Here is an 18,917-nt window from a genome sequence, read left to right as displayed (position 1 = left end):
CACCATCCAAGATATTAAAATATTGTCAAGGCCCAACACGGCTGAATACTCTGAGGAGATGGCCTGTGAGGCGCCGCCTTTCAACTTTTCCCCCTTAGTATGGTGGTCAGTAACATGCGGGAGACTGCGGAGGGGGTCATTTTTTTAATTGGGAACTGATGTGCTTTTACTCAATTCGGGAACCTCACAAGCCAAATTTGTAGTATTTTGCACGAATTGCAAGAGATGTTTACAAGTCGACGGTTGAAGTGGAAGCTTGTGTTGAGTTTGCTAGAGAATGATTTGCCAAGCCTTCGATAGCTCAGTTGGTAGAGCGGAGGACTGTAGTGGTAAAACAAGCATCCTTAGGTCGCTGGTTCAAATCCGGCTCGAAGGACTTTTGCCAAATGCAAATTTTATTGAATTCTTGGAAAGTAAAATACTTGGAAAATAAAATAACAGACAATTTATAATTATATTATATTTCATCACTGAAAATAGATGCCTTTTGCTTTGAGGCTGTGGCCACGTTATGTTTCTGTCCAACACCAATCTTCATTGGTTTCCTGTGAGGTGTTTCGGATCCCCATCTCTTGCTATGAACTGGCAAAACAGCAGAATCCCCTTGACAATCTTGATTTCTCAAGGGAAATGAGAGAACAGTATACACCATCCAAGATATTAAAATATTGTCAAGGCCCAACACGGCTGAATACTCTGAGGAGATGGCCTGTGAGGCGCCGCCTTTCAACTTCTCCCCCTTAGTATGGTGGTCATTAACATGCGGGAGACTGCGGAGGGGGTCATTTTTTTAATTGGGAACTGATGTGCTTTTACTCAATTCGGGAACCTCACAAGCCAAATTTGTAGTATTTTGTACGAATTGCAAGAGATGTTTACAAGTCGACGGTTGAAGTGGAAGCTCGAATTGAGCTTGCTAGAGAACGGTTTGCCAAGCCTTCGATAGCTCAGTTGGTAGAGCGGAGGACTGTAGTGATAAAACAGGCATCCTTAGGTCGCTGGTTCAAACCCGGCTCGAAGGACTTTTGCCAAATGCAAATTTTATTGAATACTTGGAAAGTAAAATACTTGGAAAATAAAATAACAGACAATTTATAATTATATTATATTTCATCACTGAAAATAGATTCCTTTTGCTTTGAGGCTGTGGCCACGTTATGTTTCTGTCCAACACCAATCTTCATTGGTTTCCTGTGAGGTGTTTTGGATCCCCATCTCTTGCTATGAACTGACAAAACAGCAGAATCCCCTTGACAATCTTGATTTCTCAAGGGAAATGGGAGAAAACTATACACCATCCAAGATATTAAAATATTGTCAAGGACCAACACGGCTGAATACTCTGAGGAGATGGCCTGTGAGGCGCGCCTTTCAACTTTTCCCCCTTAGTACGGTGGTCAGTAACATGCAGGAGACTGCGGAGGGGGTCATTTTTTTAATTGGGAACTGATGTGCTTTTACTCAATTCGGGAACCTCACAAGCCAAATTTGTAGTATTTTGCACGAATTGCAAGAGATGTTTACAAGTCGACGGTTGAAGTGGAAGCTTGTATTGAGTTTGCTAGAGAATGATTTGCCAAGCCTTCGATAGCTCGTCGCTGGTTCAAATCCAGCTCAAAGGACTTTTGCCAAATGCACATTTTATTGAATTCTTGGAAAGTAAAATACTTGGAAAGTAAAATAACAGACAATTTATAATTATATTATATTTCATCACTGAAAATAGATGCCTTTTGCTTTGAGGCTGTGGCCACGTTATTTTTCTGTCCGACACCAATCTTCGTTGGTTTCCTGTGATGTGTTTTGGATCCCCATCTCTTGCTATGAACTGACAAAACAGCAGAATCCCCTTGACAATCTTGATTTCTCAAGGGAAATGGGAGAACACTATACACCATCCAAGATATTAAAATATTGTCAAGGCCGAACACTGATGAATACTCTGAGGAGATGGCCTGTGAGGCGCCGCCTTTCAACTTTTCCTCCTTAGTATGGTGGTCAGTAACATGCGGGAGACTGCGGAGGCGGTCATTTTTTTAATTGGGAACTGATGTGCTTTTACTCAATTCGGGAACCTCACAAGCCAAATTTGTAGTATTTTGCACGAATTGCAAGAGGTGTTTGCATGTCGACGGTTGAAGTGGAAGCTCGTATTGAGTTTGCTAGAGAACGGTTTGCCAAGCCTTCGATAGCTCAGTTGGTAGAGGGGAGGACTGTAGTGGTAAAACAGGCATCCTTAGGTCGCTGGTTCAAATCCGGCTCGAAGGACTTTTGCCAAATGCAAATATTATTGAATACTTGGAAAGTAAAATACTTGGAAAATAACATAACAGACAATTTATAATTAGATTATATTTCATCACTGAAAATAGATGCCTTTTGCTTTGAGGCTGTGGCCACATTATTTTTCTGTCCAACATCAATCTTCTTTGATTTACTGTGAGGTGTTTTGGATCCCCATCTCTTGCTATGAACTGACAAAACAGCAGAATCCTCTTGACAATCTTGATTTCTCAAGGGAAATGGGAGAACACTATACACCATCCAAGATATTAAAATATTGTCAAGGACCAACACGGCTGAATACTCTGAGGAGATGGCCTGTGAGGCGCGCCTTTCAACTTTTCCCCCTTAGTATGGTGGTCAGTAACATGCGGGAGACTGCGGAGGGGGTCATTTTTTTAATTGTGAACTGATGTGCTTTTACTCAATTCGGGAACCTCACAAGCCAAATTTGTAGTATTTTGCACGAATTGCAAGAGATGTTTACAAGTCGACGGTTGAAGTGGAAGCTTGTATTGAGTTTGCTAGAGAATGATTTGCCAAGCCTTCGATAGCTTGTCGCTGGTTCAAATCTGGCTCAAAGGACTTTTGCCAAATGCACATTTTATTGAATACTTGGAAAGTAAAATACTTGGAAAGTAAAATAACAGACAATTTATAATTATATTATATTTCATCACTGAAAATAGATGCCTTTTGCTTTGAGGCTGTGGCCACGTTATTTTTCTGTCCAACACGAATCTTCATTGGTTTCCTGTCAGGTGTTTTGGATCCCCATCTCTTGCTATGAACTGGCAAAACAGCAGAATCCCCTTGACAATCTTGATTTCTCAAGGGAAATGAGAGAACACTATACACCATCCAAGATATTAAAATATTGTCAAGGCCCAACACTGCTGAATACTCTGAGGAGATGGCCTGTGAGGCGCCGCCTTTCAACTTCTCCCCCTTAGTATGGTGGTCATTAACATGCGGGAGACTGCGGAGGGGGTCATTTTTTTAATTGGGAACTGATGTGCTTTTACTCAATTCGGGAACCTCACAAGCCAAATTTGTAGTATTTTGCACGAATTGCAAGAGATGTTTACAAGTCGACGGTTGAAGTGGAAGCTCGTGTTGAGTTTGCTAGAGCATGATTTGCCAAGCCTTCGATAGCTCAGTTGGTAGAGCGGAGGACTGTAGTGGTAAAACAAGCATCCTTAGGTCGCTGGTTCAAATCCGGCTCGAAGGACTTTTGCCAAATGCAAATTTTATTGAATTCTTGGAAAGTAAAATACTTGGAAAATAAAATAACAGACAATTTATAATTATATTATATTTCATCACTGAAAATAGATGCCTTTTGCTTTGAGGCTGTGGCCACGTTATGTTTCTGTCCAACACCAATCTTCATTGGTTTCCTGTGAGGTGTTTCGGATCCCCATCTCTTGCTATGAACTGGCAAAACAGCAGAATCCCCTTGACAATCTTGATTTCTCAAGGGAAATGAGAGAACAGTATACACCATCCAAGATATTAAAATATTGTCAAGGCCCAACACGGCTGAATACTCTGAGGAGATGGCCTGTGAGGTGCCGCCTTTCAACTTTTCCCCCTTAGTATGGTGGTCAGTAACATGCAGGAGATTGCGGAGGGGGTCATTTTTTTAATTGGGAACTGATGTGCTTTTACTCAATTCGGGAACGTCACAAGCCAAATTTGTAGTATTTTGCACGAATTGCAAGAGATGTTTACAAGTCGACGGTTGAAGTGGAAGCTCGTATTGAGTTTGCTAGAGAGCGATTTGCCAAGCCTTCGATAGCTCAGTTGGTAGAGCGGAGGACTGTAGTGGTAAAACAGGCATCCTTAGGTCGCTGGTTCAAATCCGGCTTGAAGGACTTTTGCCAAATGCACATTTTATTGAATACTTGGAAAGTAAAATACTTGGAAAGTAAAATAACAGACAATTTATAATTATATTATATTTCATCACTGAAAATAGATGCCTTTTGCTTTGAGGCTGTGGCCACGTTATTTTTCTGTCCGACACCAATCTTCGTTGGTTTCCTGTGAGGTATTTTGCTATCTCTTGCTATGAACTGACAAAACAGCAGAATCCCCTTGACAATCTTGATTTCTCAAGGGAAATGGGAGAACACTATACACCATCCAAGATATTAAAATATTGTCAAGGCCGAACACTGATGAATACTCTGAGGAGATGGCCTGTGAGGCGCCGCCTTTCAACTTTTCCTCCTTTGTATCGTGGTCAGTAACATGCGGGCGACTGCGGAGGGGGTCATTTTTTTAATTGTGAACTGATGTGCTTTTACTCAATTCGGGAACCTCACAAGCAAATTTGTAGTATTTTGCACGAATTGCAAGAGATGTTTACAAGTCGACGGTTGAAGTGGAAGCTCGTATTGAGTTTGCTAGAGAATGATTTGCCAAGCCTTCGATAGCTCAGTTGATAGAGAGGAGGACTGTAGTGGTAAAACAGGCATCTTTAGGTCGCTGGTTCAAATCCGGCTCGAAGGACTTTTTCCAAATGCAAATTTTATTGAATACTTGGATAGTAAAATACTTGGAAAGTAAAATAACAGACAATTTATAATTATATTATATTTCATCACTGAAAATAGATGCCTTTTGCTTTGAGGCTGTGGCCACGTTATTTTTCTGTCCGACACCAATCTTCGTTGGTTTCCTGTGAGGTGTTTTGGATCCCCATCTCTTGCTATGAACTGACAAAACAGCAGAATCCCCTTGACAATCTTGATTTCTCAAGGGAAATGGGAGAACACCATACACCATCCAAGATATTAAAATATTGTCAAGGCCGAACACTGATGAATACTCTGAGGAGATGGCCTGTGAGGCGCAGCCTTTCAACTTTTCCTCCTTAGTATGGTGGTCAGTAACATGCGGGAGACTGCAAAGGCGGTCATTTTTTTAATTGGGAACTGATGTGCTTTTACTCAATTCGGGAACCTCACAAGCCAAATTTGTAGTATTTTGCACGAATTACAAGAGATGTTTGCATGTCGACGGTTGAAGTGGAAGCTCGAATTGAGCTTGCTAGAGAATGGTTTGCCAAGCCTTCGATAGCTCAGTTGGTAGAGGGGAGGACTGTAGTGGTAAAACAGGCATCCTTAGGTCGCTGGTTCAAATCTGGCTCGAAGGACTTTTTCCAAATGCAAATTTTATTGAATACTTGGAAAGTAAAATACTTGGAAAATAACATAACAGACAATTTATAATTATATTATATTTCATCACTGAAAATAGATGCCTTTTGCTTTGAGGCTGTGGCCACGTTATTTTTCTGTCCGACACCAATCTTCATTGGTTTCCTGTGAGGTGTTTTGGATCCCCATCTCTTGCTATGAACTGACAAAACAGCAGAATCCCCTTGACAATCTTGATTTCTCAAGGGAAATGGGAGAACACTATACACCATCCAAGATATTAAAATATTGTCAAGGCCCAACACGGCTGAATACTCTGAGGAGATGGCCTGTGAGGCGCACCTTTCAACTTTTCCCCCTTAGTATGGTGGTCAGTAACATGCGGGTGACTGCGGAGGGGGTCATTTTTTTAATTGGGAACTGATGTGCTTTTACTCAATTCGGGAACCTCACAAGCCAAATTTGTAGTATTTTGCACGAATTGCAAGAGATGTTTACAAGTCAACGGTTGAAGTGGAAGCTCGTATAGAGTTTTCTAGAGAATGATTTGCCAAGCCTTTGATAGCTCAGTTGGTAGAGCTGAGGACTGTAGTGGTAAAACAGGCATCCTTAGGTTACTGGTTCAAATCCGGCTCAAAGGACTTTTGCCAAATGAAAATTTTATTGAATACTTGGAAAGTAAAATACTTGGAAAATAAAATAACAGACAATTTATAATTATATTATATTTCATCACTGAAAATAGATGCCTTTTGCTTTGAGGCTGTGGCCACGTTATGTTTCTGTCCAACACCAATCTTCATTGTTTTCCTGTGAGGTGTTTTGGATCCCCATCTCTTGCTATGAACTGGCAAAACAGCAGAATCCCCTTGACAATCTTGATTTCTCAAGGGAAATGAGATACACTATACACCATCCACGATATTAAAATATTGTCAAGGCCCAACACGGCTGAATACTCTGAGGAGATGGCCTGTGAGGCGCCGCCTTTCAACTTTTCCCCCTTAGTATGGTGGTCAGTAACATGCGGGAGACTGCGGAGGGGGTCATTTTTTTAATTGTGAACTGATGTGCTTTTACTCAATTCGGGAACCTCACAAGCCAAATTTGTAGTATTTTGCACGAATTGCAAGAGATGTTTACAAGTCGACGATTGAAGTGGAAGCTCGTATTGAGTTTGCTAGAGAATGATTTGCCAAGCCTTCGATAGCTCGTCGCTGGTTCAAATCCGGCTCAAAGGACTTTTGCCAAATGCACATTTTATTGAATACTTGGAAAGTAAAATACTTGGAAAGTAAAATAACAGACAATTTATAATTATATTATATTTCATCACTGAAAATAGATGCCTTTTGCTTTGAGGCTGTGGCCACATTATTTTTCTGTCCGACACCAATCTTCGTTGGTTTCCTGTGAGGTGTTTTGGATCCCCATCTCTTGCTATGAACTGACAAAACAGCAGAATCCCCTTGACAATCTTGATTTCTCAAGGGAAATGGGAGAACACCATACACCATCCAAGATATTAAAATATTGTCAAGGCCGAACACTGATGAATACTCTGATGAGATGGCCTGTGAGGCGCAGCCTTTCAACTTTTCCTCCTTAGTATGGTGGTCAGTAACATGCGGGAGACTGCGGAGGCGGTCATTTTTTTAATTGGGAACTGATGTGCTTTTACTCAATTCGGGAACCTCACAAGCCAAATTTGTAGTATTTTGCACGAATTGCAAGAGATGTTTGCATGTCGACGGTTGAAGTGGAAGCTCGAATTGAGCTTGCTAGAGAACGGTTTGCCAAGCCTTCGATAGCTCAGTTGGTAGAGGGGAGGACTGTAGTGGTAAAACAGGCATCCTTAGGTCGCTGGTTCAAATCCGGCTCGAAGGACTTTTGCCAAATGCAAATTTTATTGAATACTTGGAAAGTAAAATACTTGGAAAATAACATAACAGACAATTTATAATTATATTATATTTCATCACTGAAAATAGATGCCTTTTGCTTTGAGGCTGTGGCCACGTTATTTTTCTGTCCGACACCAATCTTCGTTGGTTTCCTGTGAGGTGTTTTGGATCCCCATCTCTTGCTATGAACTGACAAAACAGCAGAATCCCCTTGACAATCTTGATTTCTCAAGGGAAATGGGAGAACACTATACACCATCCAAGATATTAAAATATTGTCAAGGCCCAACACGGCTGAATACTCTGAGGAGATGGCCTGTGAGGCGCGCCTTTCAACTTTTCCCCCTTAGTATGGTGGTCAGTAACATGCGGGTGACTGCGGAGGGGGTCATTTTTTTAAATGGGAACTGATGTGCTTTTACACAATTCGGGAACCTCACAAGCCAAATTTGTAGTATTTTGCACGAATTGCAAGAGATGTTTACAAGTCGACGGTTGAAGTGGAAGCTCGTATTGAGTTTGCTAGAGAACGATTTGCCAAGCCTTTGATAGCTCAGTTGGTAGAGCGGAGGACTGTAGTGGTAAAACAGGCATCCTTAGGTTACTGGTTCAAATCCGGCTCGAAGGACTTTTGCCAAATGAACATTTTATTGAATACTTGGAAAGTAAAATACTTGGAAAATAAAATAACAGACAATTTATAATTATATTATATTTCATCACTGAAAATAGATGCCTTTTGCTTTGAGGCTGTGGCCACGTTATGTTTCTGTCCAACACCAATCTTCATTGTTTTCCTGTGAGGTGTTTTGGATCCCCATCTCTTGCTATGAACTGGCAAAACAGCAGAATCCCCTTGACAATCTTGATTTCTCAAGGGAAATGAGAGAACACTATACACCATCCAAGATATTAAAATATTGTCAAGGCCCAACACGGCTGAATACTCTGAGGAGATGGCCTGTGAAGCGCCGCCTTTCAACTTTTCCCCCTTAGTATGGTGGTCAGTAACATGCGGGAGACTGCGGAGGGGGTCATTTTTTTAATTGTGAACTGATGTGCTTTTACTCAATTCGGGAACCTCACAAGCCAAATTTGTAGTATTTTGCACGAATTGCAAGAGATGTTTACAAGTCGACGGTTGAAGTGGAAGCTCGTATTGAGTTTGCTAGAGAATGATTTGCCAAGCCTTCGATAGCTCGTCGCTGGTTCAAATCCGGCTCAAAGGACTTTTGCCAAATGCACATTTTATTGAATACTTGGAAAGTAAAATACTTGGAAAGTAAAATAACAGACAATTTATAATTATATTATATTTCATCACTGAAAATAGATGCCTTTTGCTTTGAGGCTGTGGCCACATTATTTTTCTGTCCGACACCAATCTTCGTTGGTTTCCTGTGAGGTGTTTTGGATCCCCATCTCTTGCTATGAACTGACAAAACAGCAGAATCCCCTTGACAATCTTGATTTCTCAAGGGAAATGGGAGAACACTATACACCATCCAAGATATTAAAATATTGTCAAGGCCGAACACTGATGAATACTCTGAGGAGATGGCCTGTGAGGCGCCGCCTTTCAACTTTTCCTCCTTAGTATGGTGGTCAGTAACATGCGGGAGACTGCGGAGGCGGTCAATTTTTTAATTGGGAACTGATGTGCTTTTACTCAATTCGGGAACCTCACAAGCCAAATTTGTAGTATTTTGCACGAATTGCAAGAGATGTTTACAAGTCGACGGTTGAAGTGGAAGCTCGTATTGAGTTTGCTAGAGAATGATTTGCCAAGCCTTCGATAGCTCAGTTGGTAGAGCGGAGGACTGTAGTGGTAAAACAGGCATCCTTAGGTTGCTGGTTCAAACCCGACTCGAAGGACTTTTGCCAAATGCACATTTTATTGAATGCTTGGAAAGTAAAATACTTGGAAAGTAAAATAACAGACAATTTATAATTATATTATATTTCATCACTGAAAATAGATGCCTTTTGCTTTGAGGCTGTGACCACGTTATTTTTCTGTCCAACACGAATCTTCATTGGTTTCCTGTGAGGTGTTTTGGATCCCCATCTCTTGCTATGAACTGGCAAAACAGCAGAATCCCCTTGACAATCTTGATTTCTCAAGGGAAATGAGAGAACACTATACACCATCCAAGATATTAAAATATTGTCAAGGCCCAACACGGCTGAATACTCTGAGGAGATGGCCTTTGAGGTGCCGCCTTTCAAATTTTCCCCCTTAGTATGGTGGTCATTAACATGCGGGAGACTGCGGAGGGGGTCATTTTTTTAATTGGGAACTGATGTGCTTTTACTCAATTCGGGAACCTCACAAGCCAAATTTGTAGTATTTTGCACGAATTGCAAGAGATGTTTACAAGTCGACGGTTGAAGTGGAAGCTCGTATTGAGTTTGCTAGAGAATGATTTGCCAAGCCTTCGATAGCTCAGTTGGTAGAGCAGAGGACTGTAGTGGTAAAACAGGCATCCTTAGGTCGCTGGTTCAAATCCGGCTCGAAGGACTTTTTCCAAATGCAAATTTTATTGAATACTTGGAAAGTAAAATACTTGGAAAGTAAAATAACAGACAATTTATAATTATATTATATTTCATCACTGAAAATAGATGCCTTTTGCTTTGAGGCTGTGGCCACGTTATTTTTCTGTCCGACACCAATCTTCGTTGGTTTCCTGTGAGGTGTTTTGGATCCCCATCTCTTGCTATGAACTGACAAAACAGCAGAATCCCCTTGACAATCTTGATTTCTCAAGGGAAATGGGAGAACACCATACACCATCCAAGATATTAAAATATTGTCAAGGCCGAACACTGATGAATACTCTGAGGAGATGGCCTGTGAGGCGCAGCCTTTCAACTTTTCCTCCTTAGTATGGTGGTCAGTAACATGCGGGAGACTGCGGAGGCGGTCATTTTTTTAATTGGGAACTGATGTGCTTTTACTCAATTCGGGAACCTCACAAGCCAAATTTGTAGTATTTTGCACGAATTGCAAGAGATGTTTGCATGTCGACGGTTGAAGTGGAAGCTCGAATTGAGCTTGCTAGAGAACGGTTTGCCAAGCCTTCGATAGCTCAGTTGGTAGAGGGGAGGACTGTAGTGATAAAACAGGCAACTGTTTGCAAACGGGCATCCTTAGGGCGCTGGTTCAAATCCGGCTCGAAGGACTTTTGCCAAATGCAAATTTTATTCAATACTTGGAAAGTAAAATACTTGGAAAGTAAAATAACAGACAATTTATAATTATATTATATTTCATCACTGAAAATAGATGCCTGTTGCTTTGAGGCTGTGGCCACGTTATGTTTCTGTCCAACACGAATCTTCATTGGTTTCATGTGAGGTGTTTTGGATCCCCATCTCTTGCTATGAACTGGCAAAACAGCAGAATCCCCTTGACAATCTTGATTTCTCAAGGGAAATGAGAGAACACTATACACCATCCAAGATATTAAAATATTGTCAAGGCCCAACACGGCTGAATACTCTGAGGAGATGGCCTGTGAGGCGCCGCCTTTCAACTTTTCCCCCTTAGTATGGTGGTCAGCAACATGCGGGAGACTGCGGAGGGGGTCATTTTTTTAATTGTGAACTGATGTGCTTTCACTCAATCCGGGAACCTCACAAGCCAAATTTGTAGTATTTTGCACAAATTGCAAGAGATGTTTGAATGTCGACGGTTGAAGTGGAAGCTCGTATTGAGCTTGCTAGAGACTGATTTGCCAAGCCTTCGATAGCTCAGTTGATAGAGCAGAGGACTGTAGTGGTAAAACAGGCATCCTTAGGTCGCTGGTTCAAATCCGGCTCAAAGGACTTTTGCCAAATGCACATTTTATTGAATTCTTGGAAAGTAAAATGCTTGGAAAATAAAATAACAGACAATTTATAATTTTATTATATTTCATCACTGAAAATAGATGCCTTTTGCTTTGAGGCTGTCGCCACGTTATGTTTCTGTCCAACACGAATCTTCATTGGTTTCCTGTCAGGTGTTTTGGATCCCCATCTCTTGCTATGAACTGGCAAAACAGCAGAATCCCCTTGACAATCTTGATTTCTCAAGGGAAATGAGAGAACACTATACACCATCCAAGATATTAAAATATTGTCAAGGCCCAACACAGCTGAATACTCTGGTTGGTAGAGCGGTTGGTAGAGCGGAGGACTGTAGTGGTACAACGGGCATCCTTAGGTCGCTGGTTCAAATCCGGCTCGAAGGACTTTTGCCAAATGCAAATTTTATTGAATACTTGGAAAGTAAAATACTTGGAAAGTAAAATAACAGACAATTTATAATTATATTATATTTCATCACTGAAAATAGATGCCTGTTGCTTTGAGGCTGTGGCCACGTTATGTTTCTGTCCAACACGAATCTTCATTGGTTTCATGTGAGGTGTTTTGGATCCCAATCTCTTACTATGAACTGGCAAAACAGCAGAATCCCCTTGACAATCTTGATTTCTCAAGGGAAATGAGAGAACACTATACACCATCCAAGATATTAAAATATTGTCAAGGCCCAACACGGCTGAATACTCTGAGGAGATGGCCTGTGAGGCGCCGCCTTTCAACTTTTCCCCCTTAGTATGGTGGTCAGCAACATGCGGGAGACTGCGGAGGGGGTCATTTTTTTAATTGTGAACTGATGTGCTTTCACTCAATCCGGGAACCTCACAAGCCAAATTTGTAGTATTTTGCACAAATTGCACAAGATGTTTGAATGTCGACGGTTGAAGTGGAAGCTCGTATTGAGCTTGCTAGAGACTGATTTGCCAAGCCTTCGATAGCTCAGTTGATAGAGCAGAGGACTGTAGTGGTAAAACAGGCATCCTTAGGTCGCTGGTTCAAATCCGGCTCAAAGGACTTTTGCCAAATGCACATTTTATTGAATTCTTGGAAAGTAAAATGCTTGGAAAATAAAATAACAGACAATTTATAATTATATTATATTTCATCACTGAAAATAGATGCCTTTTGCTTTGAGGCTGTCGCCACGTTATGTTTCTGTCCAACACGAATCTTCATTGGTTTCCTGTCAGGTGTTTTGGATCCCCATCTCTTGCTATGAACTGGCAAAACAGCAGAATCCCCTTGACAATCTTGATTTCTCAAGGGAAATGAGAGAACACTATACACCATCCAAGATATTAAAATATTGTCAAGGCCCAACACGGCTGAATACTCTGAGGAGATGGCCGGTGAGGCGCCGCCTTTCAACTTTTCCCCCTTAGTATGGTGGTCATTAACATGCGGGAGACTGCGGAGGGGGTCATTTTTTTAATTGGGAACTGATGTGCTTTTACTCAATTCGGGAACCTCACAAGCCAAATTTGTAGTATTTTGCACGAATTGCAAGAGATGTTTACAAGTCGACGGTTGAAGTGGAAGCTCGTATGGAGTTTGCTAGAGAAAGATTTGCCAAGCCTTCGATAGCTCAGTTGGTAGAGTGGAGGACTGTAGTGGTAAAACAGGCATCCTTAGGTCGCTGGTTCAAATCCGGCTCGAAGGACTTTTGCCAAATGCAAATTTTATTGAATACTTGGAAAGTAAAATAACAGACAATTTATAATTATATTATATTTCATCACTGAAAATAGATGCCTTTTGCTTTGAGGCTGTGGCCACGTTATGTTTCTGTCCAACACCAATCTTCATTGGTTTCCTGTGAGGTGTTTCGGATCCCCATCTCTTGCTATGAACTGGCAAAACAGCAGAATCCCCTTGACAATCTTGATTTCTCAAGGGAAATGAGAGAACAGTATACACCATCCAAGATATTAAAATATTGTCAAGGCCCAACACGGCTGAATACTCTGAGGAGATGGCCTGTGAGGCGCCGCAATTCAACTTTTCCCCCTTAGTATGGTGGTCAGTAACATGCAGGAGACTGTGGAGGGGGTCATTTTTTTAATTGGGAACTGATGTGCTTTTACTCAATTCGGGAACATCATAAGCCAAATTTGTAGTATTTTGCACGAATTGCAAGAGATGTTTACAAGTCGACGGTTGAAGTGGAAGCTCGTATTGAGTTTGCTAGAGAGCTATTTGCCAAGCCTTCTATAGCTCAGTTGGTAGAGCGGAGGACTGTAGTGGTAAAACAGGCATCCTTAGGTCGCTGGTTCAAATCCGGCTCGAAGGACTTTTGCCAAATGCACATTTTATTGAATACTTGGAAAGTAAAATACTTGGAAAGTAAAATAACAGACAATTTATAATTATGTTATATTTCATCACTGAAAATAGATGCCTTTTGCTTTGAGGCTGTGGCCACGTTATTTTTCTGTCCGACACCAATCTTCGTTGGTTTCCTGTGAGGTATTTTGGATCCCCATCTCTTGCTATGAACTGACAAAACAGCAGAATCCCCTTGACAATCTTGATTTCTCAAGGGAAATGGGAGAACACTATACACCATCCAAGATATTAAAATATTGTCAAGGCCAAACACTGATGAATACTCTGAGGAGATGGCCTGTGAGGCGCCGCCTTTCAACTTTTCCTCCTTTGTATGGTGGTCAGTAACATGCGGGAGACTGCGGAGGGGGTCATTTTTTTAATTGTGAACTGATGTGCTTTTACTCAATTCGGGAACCTCACAAGCCAAATTTGTAGTATTTTGCACGAATTGCAAGAGATGTTTGAATGTCGACGGTTGAAGTGGAAGCTCGTATTGAGCTTGCTAGAGACTGCTTTGCCAAGCCTTCGATAGCTCAGTTGGTAGAGCGGAGGACTGTAGTGGTAAAACAGGCATCCTTAGGTAGCTGGTTCAAATCAGGCTCGAAGGACTTTTGCCAAATGCACATTTTATTGAATACTTGGAAAGTAAAATACTTGGAAAGTAAAATAACAGACAATTTATAATTATATTATATTTCATCACTGAAAATAGATGCCTTTTGCTTTGAGGCTGTGACCACGTTATTTTTCTGTCCAACACGAATCTTCATTGGTTTCCTGTGAGGTGTTTTGGATCCCCATCTCTTGCTATGAACTGGCAAAACAGCAGAATCCCCTTGACAATCTTGATTTCTCAAGGGAAAGGAGAGAACACTATACACCATCCAAGATATTAAAATATTGTCAAGGCCCAACGCGGCTGAATACTCTGAGGAGATGGCCTGTGAGGTGCCGCCTTTCAACTTTTCCCCCTTAGTATGGTGGTCAGTAACATGCGGGAGACTGCGGAGGGGGCATTTTTTTAATTGGGAACTGATGTGCTTTTACTCAATTCGGGAACCTCACAAGCCAAATTTGTAGTATTTTGCACAAATTGCAAGAGATGTTTACAAGTCGACGGTTGAAGTGGAAGCTCGTATTGAGTTTGCTAGAGTTGATTTGCCAAGCCTTCGATAGCTCAGTTGGTAGAGCGGAGGACTGTAGTGGTAAAACAGGCATCCTTAGGTCGCTGGTTCAAATCCGGCTCGAAGGACTCTTGCCAAATGCACATTTTATTGAATACTTGGAAAGTAAAATACTTGGAAAGTAAAATAACAGACAATTTATAATTATATTATATTTCATCACTGAAAATAGATGCCTTTTGCTTTGAGGCTGTGGCCACGTTATTTTTCTGTCCAACACGAATCTTCATTGGTTTCCTGTCTTGTGTTTTGGATCCCCATCTCTTGCTATGAACTGGCAAAACAGCAGAATCCCCTTGACAATCTTGATTTCTCAAGGGAAATGAGAGAACACTATACACCATCCAAGATATTAAAATATTGTCAAGGCCCAACACGGCTGAATACTCTGAGGAGATGGCCTGTGAGGCGCCGCCTTTCAACTTTTCCCCCTTAGTATGGTGGTCATTAACATGCGGGAGACTGCGGAGGGGGTCATTTTTTTAATTGGGAACTGATGTGCTTTTACTCAATTCGGGAACCTCACAAGCCAAATTTGTAGTATTTTGCACGAATTGCAAGAGATGTTTGAATGTCGACGGTTGAAGTGGAAGCTCGTATTGAGCTTGCTAGAGACTGCTTTGCCAAGCCTTCGATAGCTCAGTTGGTAGAGCGGAGGACTGTAGTGGTAAAACAGGCATCCTTAGGTCGCTGGTTCAAATCCGGCTCGAAGGACTTTTGCCAAATGCACATTTTATTGAATACTTGGAAAGTAAAATACTTGGAAAGTAAAATAACAGACAATTTATAATTATGTTATATTTCATCACTGAAAATAGATGCCTTTTGCTTTGAGGCTGTGGCCACGTTATTTTTCTGTCCGACACCAATCTTCGTTGGTTTCCTGTGAGGTATTTTGGATCCCCATCTCTTGCTATGAACTGACAAAACAGCAGAATCCCCTTGACAATCTTGATTTCTCAAGGGAAATGGGAGAACACTATACACCATCCAAGATATTAAAATATTGTCAAGGCCAAACACTGATGAATACTCTGAGGAGATGGCCTGTGAGGCGCCGCCTTTCAACTTTTCCTCCTTTGTATGGTGGTCAGTAACATGCGGGAGACTGCGGAGGGCGTCATTTTTTTAATTGTGAACTGATGTGCTTTTACTCAATTCGGGAACCTCACAAGCCAAATTTGTAGTATTTTGCACGAATTGCAAGAGATGTTTGAATGTCGACGGTTGAAGTGGAAGCTCGTATTGAGCTTGCTAGAGACTGCTTTGCCAAGCCTTCGATAGCTCAGTTGGTAGAGCGGAGGACTGTAGTGGTAAAACAGGCATCCTTAGGTCGCTGGTTCAAATCAGGCTCAAAGGACTTTTGCCAAATGCACATTTTATTGAATACTTGGAAAGTAAAATACTTGGAAAGTAAAATAACAGACAATTTATAATTATATTATATTTCATCACTGAAAATAGATGCCTTTTGCTTTGAGGCTGTGACCACGTTATTTTTCTGTCCAACACAAATCTTCATTGGTTTCCTGTGAGGTGTTTTGGATCCCCATCTCTTGCTATGAACTGGCAAAACAGCAGAATCCCCTTGACAATCTTGATTTCTCAAGGGAAATGAGAGAACACTATACACCATCCAAGATATTAAAATATTGTCAAGGCCCAACGCGGCTGAATACTCTGAGGAGATGGCCTGTGAGGTGCCGCCTTTCAACTTTTCCCCCTTAGTATGGTGGTCAGTAACATGCGGGAGACTGCGGAGGGGGCATTTTTTTAATTGGGAACTGATGTGCTTTTACTCAATTCGGGAACCTCACAAGCCAAATTTGTAGTATTTTGCACGAAGTGCAAGAGATGTTTGAATGTCGACGGTTGAAGTGGAAGCTCGTATTGAGTTTGCTAGAGTTGATTTGCCAAGCCTTCGATAGCTCAGTTGTTAGAGCGGAGGACTGTAGTGGTAAAACAGGCATCCTTAGGTCGCTGGTTCAAATCCGGCTCGAAGGACTCTTGCCAAATGCACATTTTATTGAATACTTGGAAAGTAAAATACTTGGAAAGTAAAATAACAGACAATTTATAATTATATTATATTTCATCACTGAAAATAGATGCCTTTTGCTTTGAGGCTGTGGCCACGTTATTTTTCTGTCCAACACGAATCTTCATTGGTTTCCTGTCTTGTGTTTTGGATCCCCATCTCTTGCTATGAACTGGCAAAACAGCAGAATCCCCTTGACAATCTTGATTTCTCAAGGGAAATGAGAGAACACTATACACCATCCAAGATATTAAAATATTGTCAAGGCCCAACACGGCTGAATACTCTGAGGAGATGGCCTGTGAGGCGCCGCCTTTCAACTTTTCCCCCTTAGTATGGTGGTCAGTAACATGCGGGAGACTGCGGAGGGGGTCATTTTTTTAATTGGGAACTGATGTGCTTTTACTCAATTCGGGAACCTCACAAGCCAAATTTGTAGTATTTTGCACGAATTGCAAGAGATGTTTACAAGTCGACGGTTGAAGTGGAAGCTTGTGTTGAGTTTGCTAGAGAATGATTTGCCAAGCCTTCGATAGCTCAGTTGGTAGAGCGGAGGACTGTAGTGGTAAAACAAGCATCCTTAGGTCGCTGGTTCAAATCCGGCTCGAAGGACTTTTGCCAAATGCAAATTTTATTGAATTCTTGGAAAGTAAAATACTTGGAAAATAAAATAACAGACAATTTATAATTATATTATATTTCATCACTGAAAATAGATGCCTTTTGCTTTGAGGCTGTGGCCACGTTATGTTTCTGTCCAACACCAATCTTCATTGGTTTCCTGTGAGGTGTTTCGGATCCCCATCTCTTGCTATGAACTGGCAAAACAGCAGAATCCCCTTGACAATCTTGATTTCTCAAGGGAAATGAGAGAACAGTATACACCATCCAAGATATTAAAATATTGTCAAGGCCCAACACGGCTGAATACTCTGAGGAGATGGCCTGTGAGGCGCCGCCTTTCAACTTCTCCCCCTTAGTATGGTGGTCATTAACATGCGGGAGACTGCGGAGGGGGTCATTTTTTTAATTGGGAACTGATGTGCTTTTACTCAATTCGGGAACCTCACAAGCCAAATTTGTAGTATTTTGTACGAATTGCAAGAGATGTTTACAAGTCGACGGTTGAAGTGGAAGCTCGAATTGAGCTTGCTAGAGAACGGTTTGCCAAGCCTTCGATAGCTCAGTTGGTAGAGCGGAGGACTGTAGTGATAAAACAGGCATCCTTAGGTCGCTGGTTCAAACCCGGCTCGAAGGACTTTTGCCAAATGCAAATTTTATTGAATACTTGGAAAGTAAAATACTTGGAAAATAAAATAACAGACAATTTATAATTATATTATATTTCATCACTGAAAATAGATTCCTTTTGCTTTGAGGCTGTGGCCACGTTATGTTTCTGTCCAACACCAATCTTCATTGGTTTCCTGTGAGGTGTTTTGGATCCCCATCTCTTGCTATGAACTGACAAAACAGCAGAATCCCCTTGACAATCTTGATTTCTCAAGGGAAATGGGAGAAAACTATACACCATCCAAGATATTAAAATATTGTCAAGGACCAACACGGCTGAATACTCTGAGGAGATGGCCTGTGAGGCGCGCCTTTCAACTTTTCCCCCTTAGTACGGTGGTCAGTAACATGCAGGAGACTGCGGAGGGGGTCATTTTTTTAATTGGGAACTGATGTGCTTTTACTCAATTCGGGAACCTCACAAGCCAAATTTGTAGTATTTTGCACGAATTGCAAGAGATGTTTACAAGTCGACGGTTGAAGTGGAAGCTTGTATTGAGTTTGCTAGAGAATGATTTGCCAAGCCTTCGATAGCTCGTCGCTGGTTCAAATCCAGCTCAAAGGACTTTTGCCAAATGCACATTTTATTGAATTCTTGGAAAGTAAAATACTTGGAAAGTAAAATAACAGACAATTTATAATTATATTATATTTCATCACTGAAAATAGATGCCTTTTGCTTTGAGGCTGTGGCCACGTTATTTTTCTGTCCGACACCAATCTTCGTTGGTTTCCTGTGATGTGTTTTGGATCCCCATCTCTTGCTATGAACTGACAAAACAGCAGAATCCCCTTGACAATCTTGATTTCTCAAGGGAAATGGGAGAACACTATACACCATCCAAGATAT

General features: G+C 41.3%; 10 non-coding genes across 10 annotated transcripts; all 10 read left to right on the top strand.

The window, feature by feature from the left end:
* Positions 1-290: 290 nt before the first annotated feature.
* TRNAY-GUA (transfer RNA tyrosine (anticodon GUA)) lies at positions 291-376 on the top strand. Its single transcript is given in 2 exon segments — positions 291-327; positions 341-376. It is a non-coding gene; the product is annotated as a tRNA-Tyr (tRNA).
* Positions 377-936: 560 nt separating this feature from the next.
* On the top strand, positions 937-1,022 carry TRNAY-GUA (transfer RNA tyrosine (anticodon GUA)). Its single transcript is given in 2 exon segments — positions 937-973; positions 987-1,022. It is a non-coding gene; the product is annotated as a tRNA-Tyr (tRNA).
* A 2,406-nt stretch (positions 1,023-3,428) lies between these two features.
* Positions 3,429-3,514, top strand: TRNAY-GUA (transfer RNA tyrosine (anticodon GUA)). Its single transcript is given in 2 exon segments — positions 3,429-3,465; positions 3,479-3,514. It is a non-coding gene; the product is annotated as a tRNA-Tyr (tRNA).
* A 560-nt stretch (positions 3,515-4,074) lies between these two features.
* On the top strand, positions 4,075-4,160 carry TRNAY-GUA (transfer RNA tyrosine (anticodon GUA)). The gene is given in 2 exon segments: positions 4,075-4,111; positions 4,125-4,160. It is a non-coding gene; the product is annotated as a tRNA-Tyr (tRNA).
* Positions 4,161-9,789: 5,629 nt separating this feature from the next.
* TRNAY-GUA (transfer RNA tyrosine (anticodon GUA)) lies at positions 9,790-9,875 on the top strand. Its single transcript is given in 2 exon segments — positions 9,790-9,826; positions 9,840-9,875. It is a non-coding gene; the product is annotated as a tRNA-Tyr (tRNA).
* Positions 9,876-12,798: 2,923 nt separating this feature from the next.
* Positions 12,799-12,884, top strand: TRNAY-GUA (transfer RNA tyrosine (anticodon GUA)). Its single transcript is given in 2 exon segments — positions 12,799-12,835; positions 12,849-12,884. It is a non-coding gene; the product is annotated as a tRNA-Tyr (tRNA).
* Positions 12,885-14,718: 1,834 nt separating this feature from the next.
* TRNAY-GUA (transfer RNA tyrosine (anticodon GUA)) lies at positions 14,719-14,804 on the top strand. Its single transcript is given in 2 exon segments — positions 14,719-14,755; positions 14,769-14,804. It is a non-coding gene; the product is annotated as a tRNA-Tyr (tRNA).
* Positions 14,805-15,364: 560 nt separating this feature from the next.
* On the top strand, positions 15,365-15,450 carry TRNAY-GUA (transfer RNA tyrosine (anticodon GUA)). Its single transcript is given in 2 exon segments — positions 15,365-15,401; positions 15,415-15,450. It is a non-coding gene; the product is annotated as a tRNA-Tyr (tRNA).
* A 1,850-nt stretch (positions 15,451-17,300) lies between these two features.
* TRNAY-GUA (transfer RNA tyrosine (anticodon GUA)) lies at positions 17,301-17,386 on the top strand. The gene is given in 2 exon segments: positions 17,301-17,337; positions 17,351-17,386. It is a non-coding gene; the product is annotated as a tRNA-Tyr (tRNA).
* Positions 17,387-17,946: 560 nt separating this feature from the next.
* TRNAY-GUA (transfer RNA tyrosine (anticodon GUA)) lies at positions 17,947-18,032 on the top strand. Its single transcript is given in 2 exon segments — positions 17,947-17,983; positions 17,997-18,032. It is a non-coding gene; the product is annotated as a tRNA-Tyr (tRNA).
* The last annotated feature ends 885 nt before the right edge of the window (positions 18,033-18,917 follow it).

Source organism: Ambystoma mexicanum, chromosome 1p (assembly GCF_040938575.1).
Source record: "Ambystoma mexicanum isolate Mex_15411 chromosome 1p, UKY_AmexF1_1, whole genome shotgun sequence".
NCBI lineage: Eukaryota > Metazoa > Chordata > Amphibia > Caudata > Ambystomatidae > Ambystoma > Ambystoma mexicanum.
Note: the sequence above shows the minus strand (reverse complement) of the source record. Positions and strands in the feature narration are given on the sequence as shown.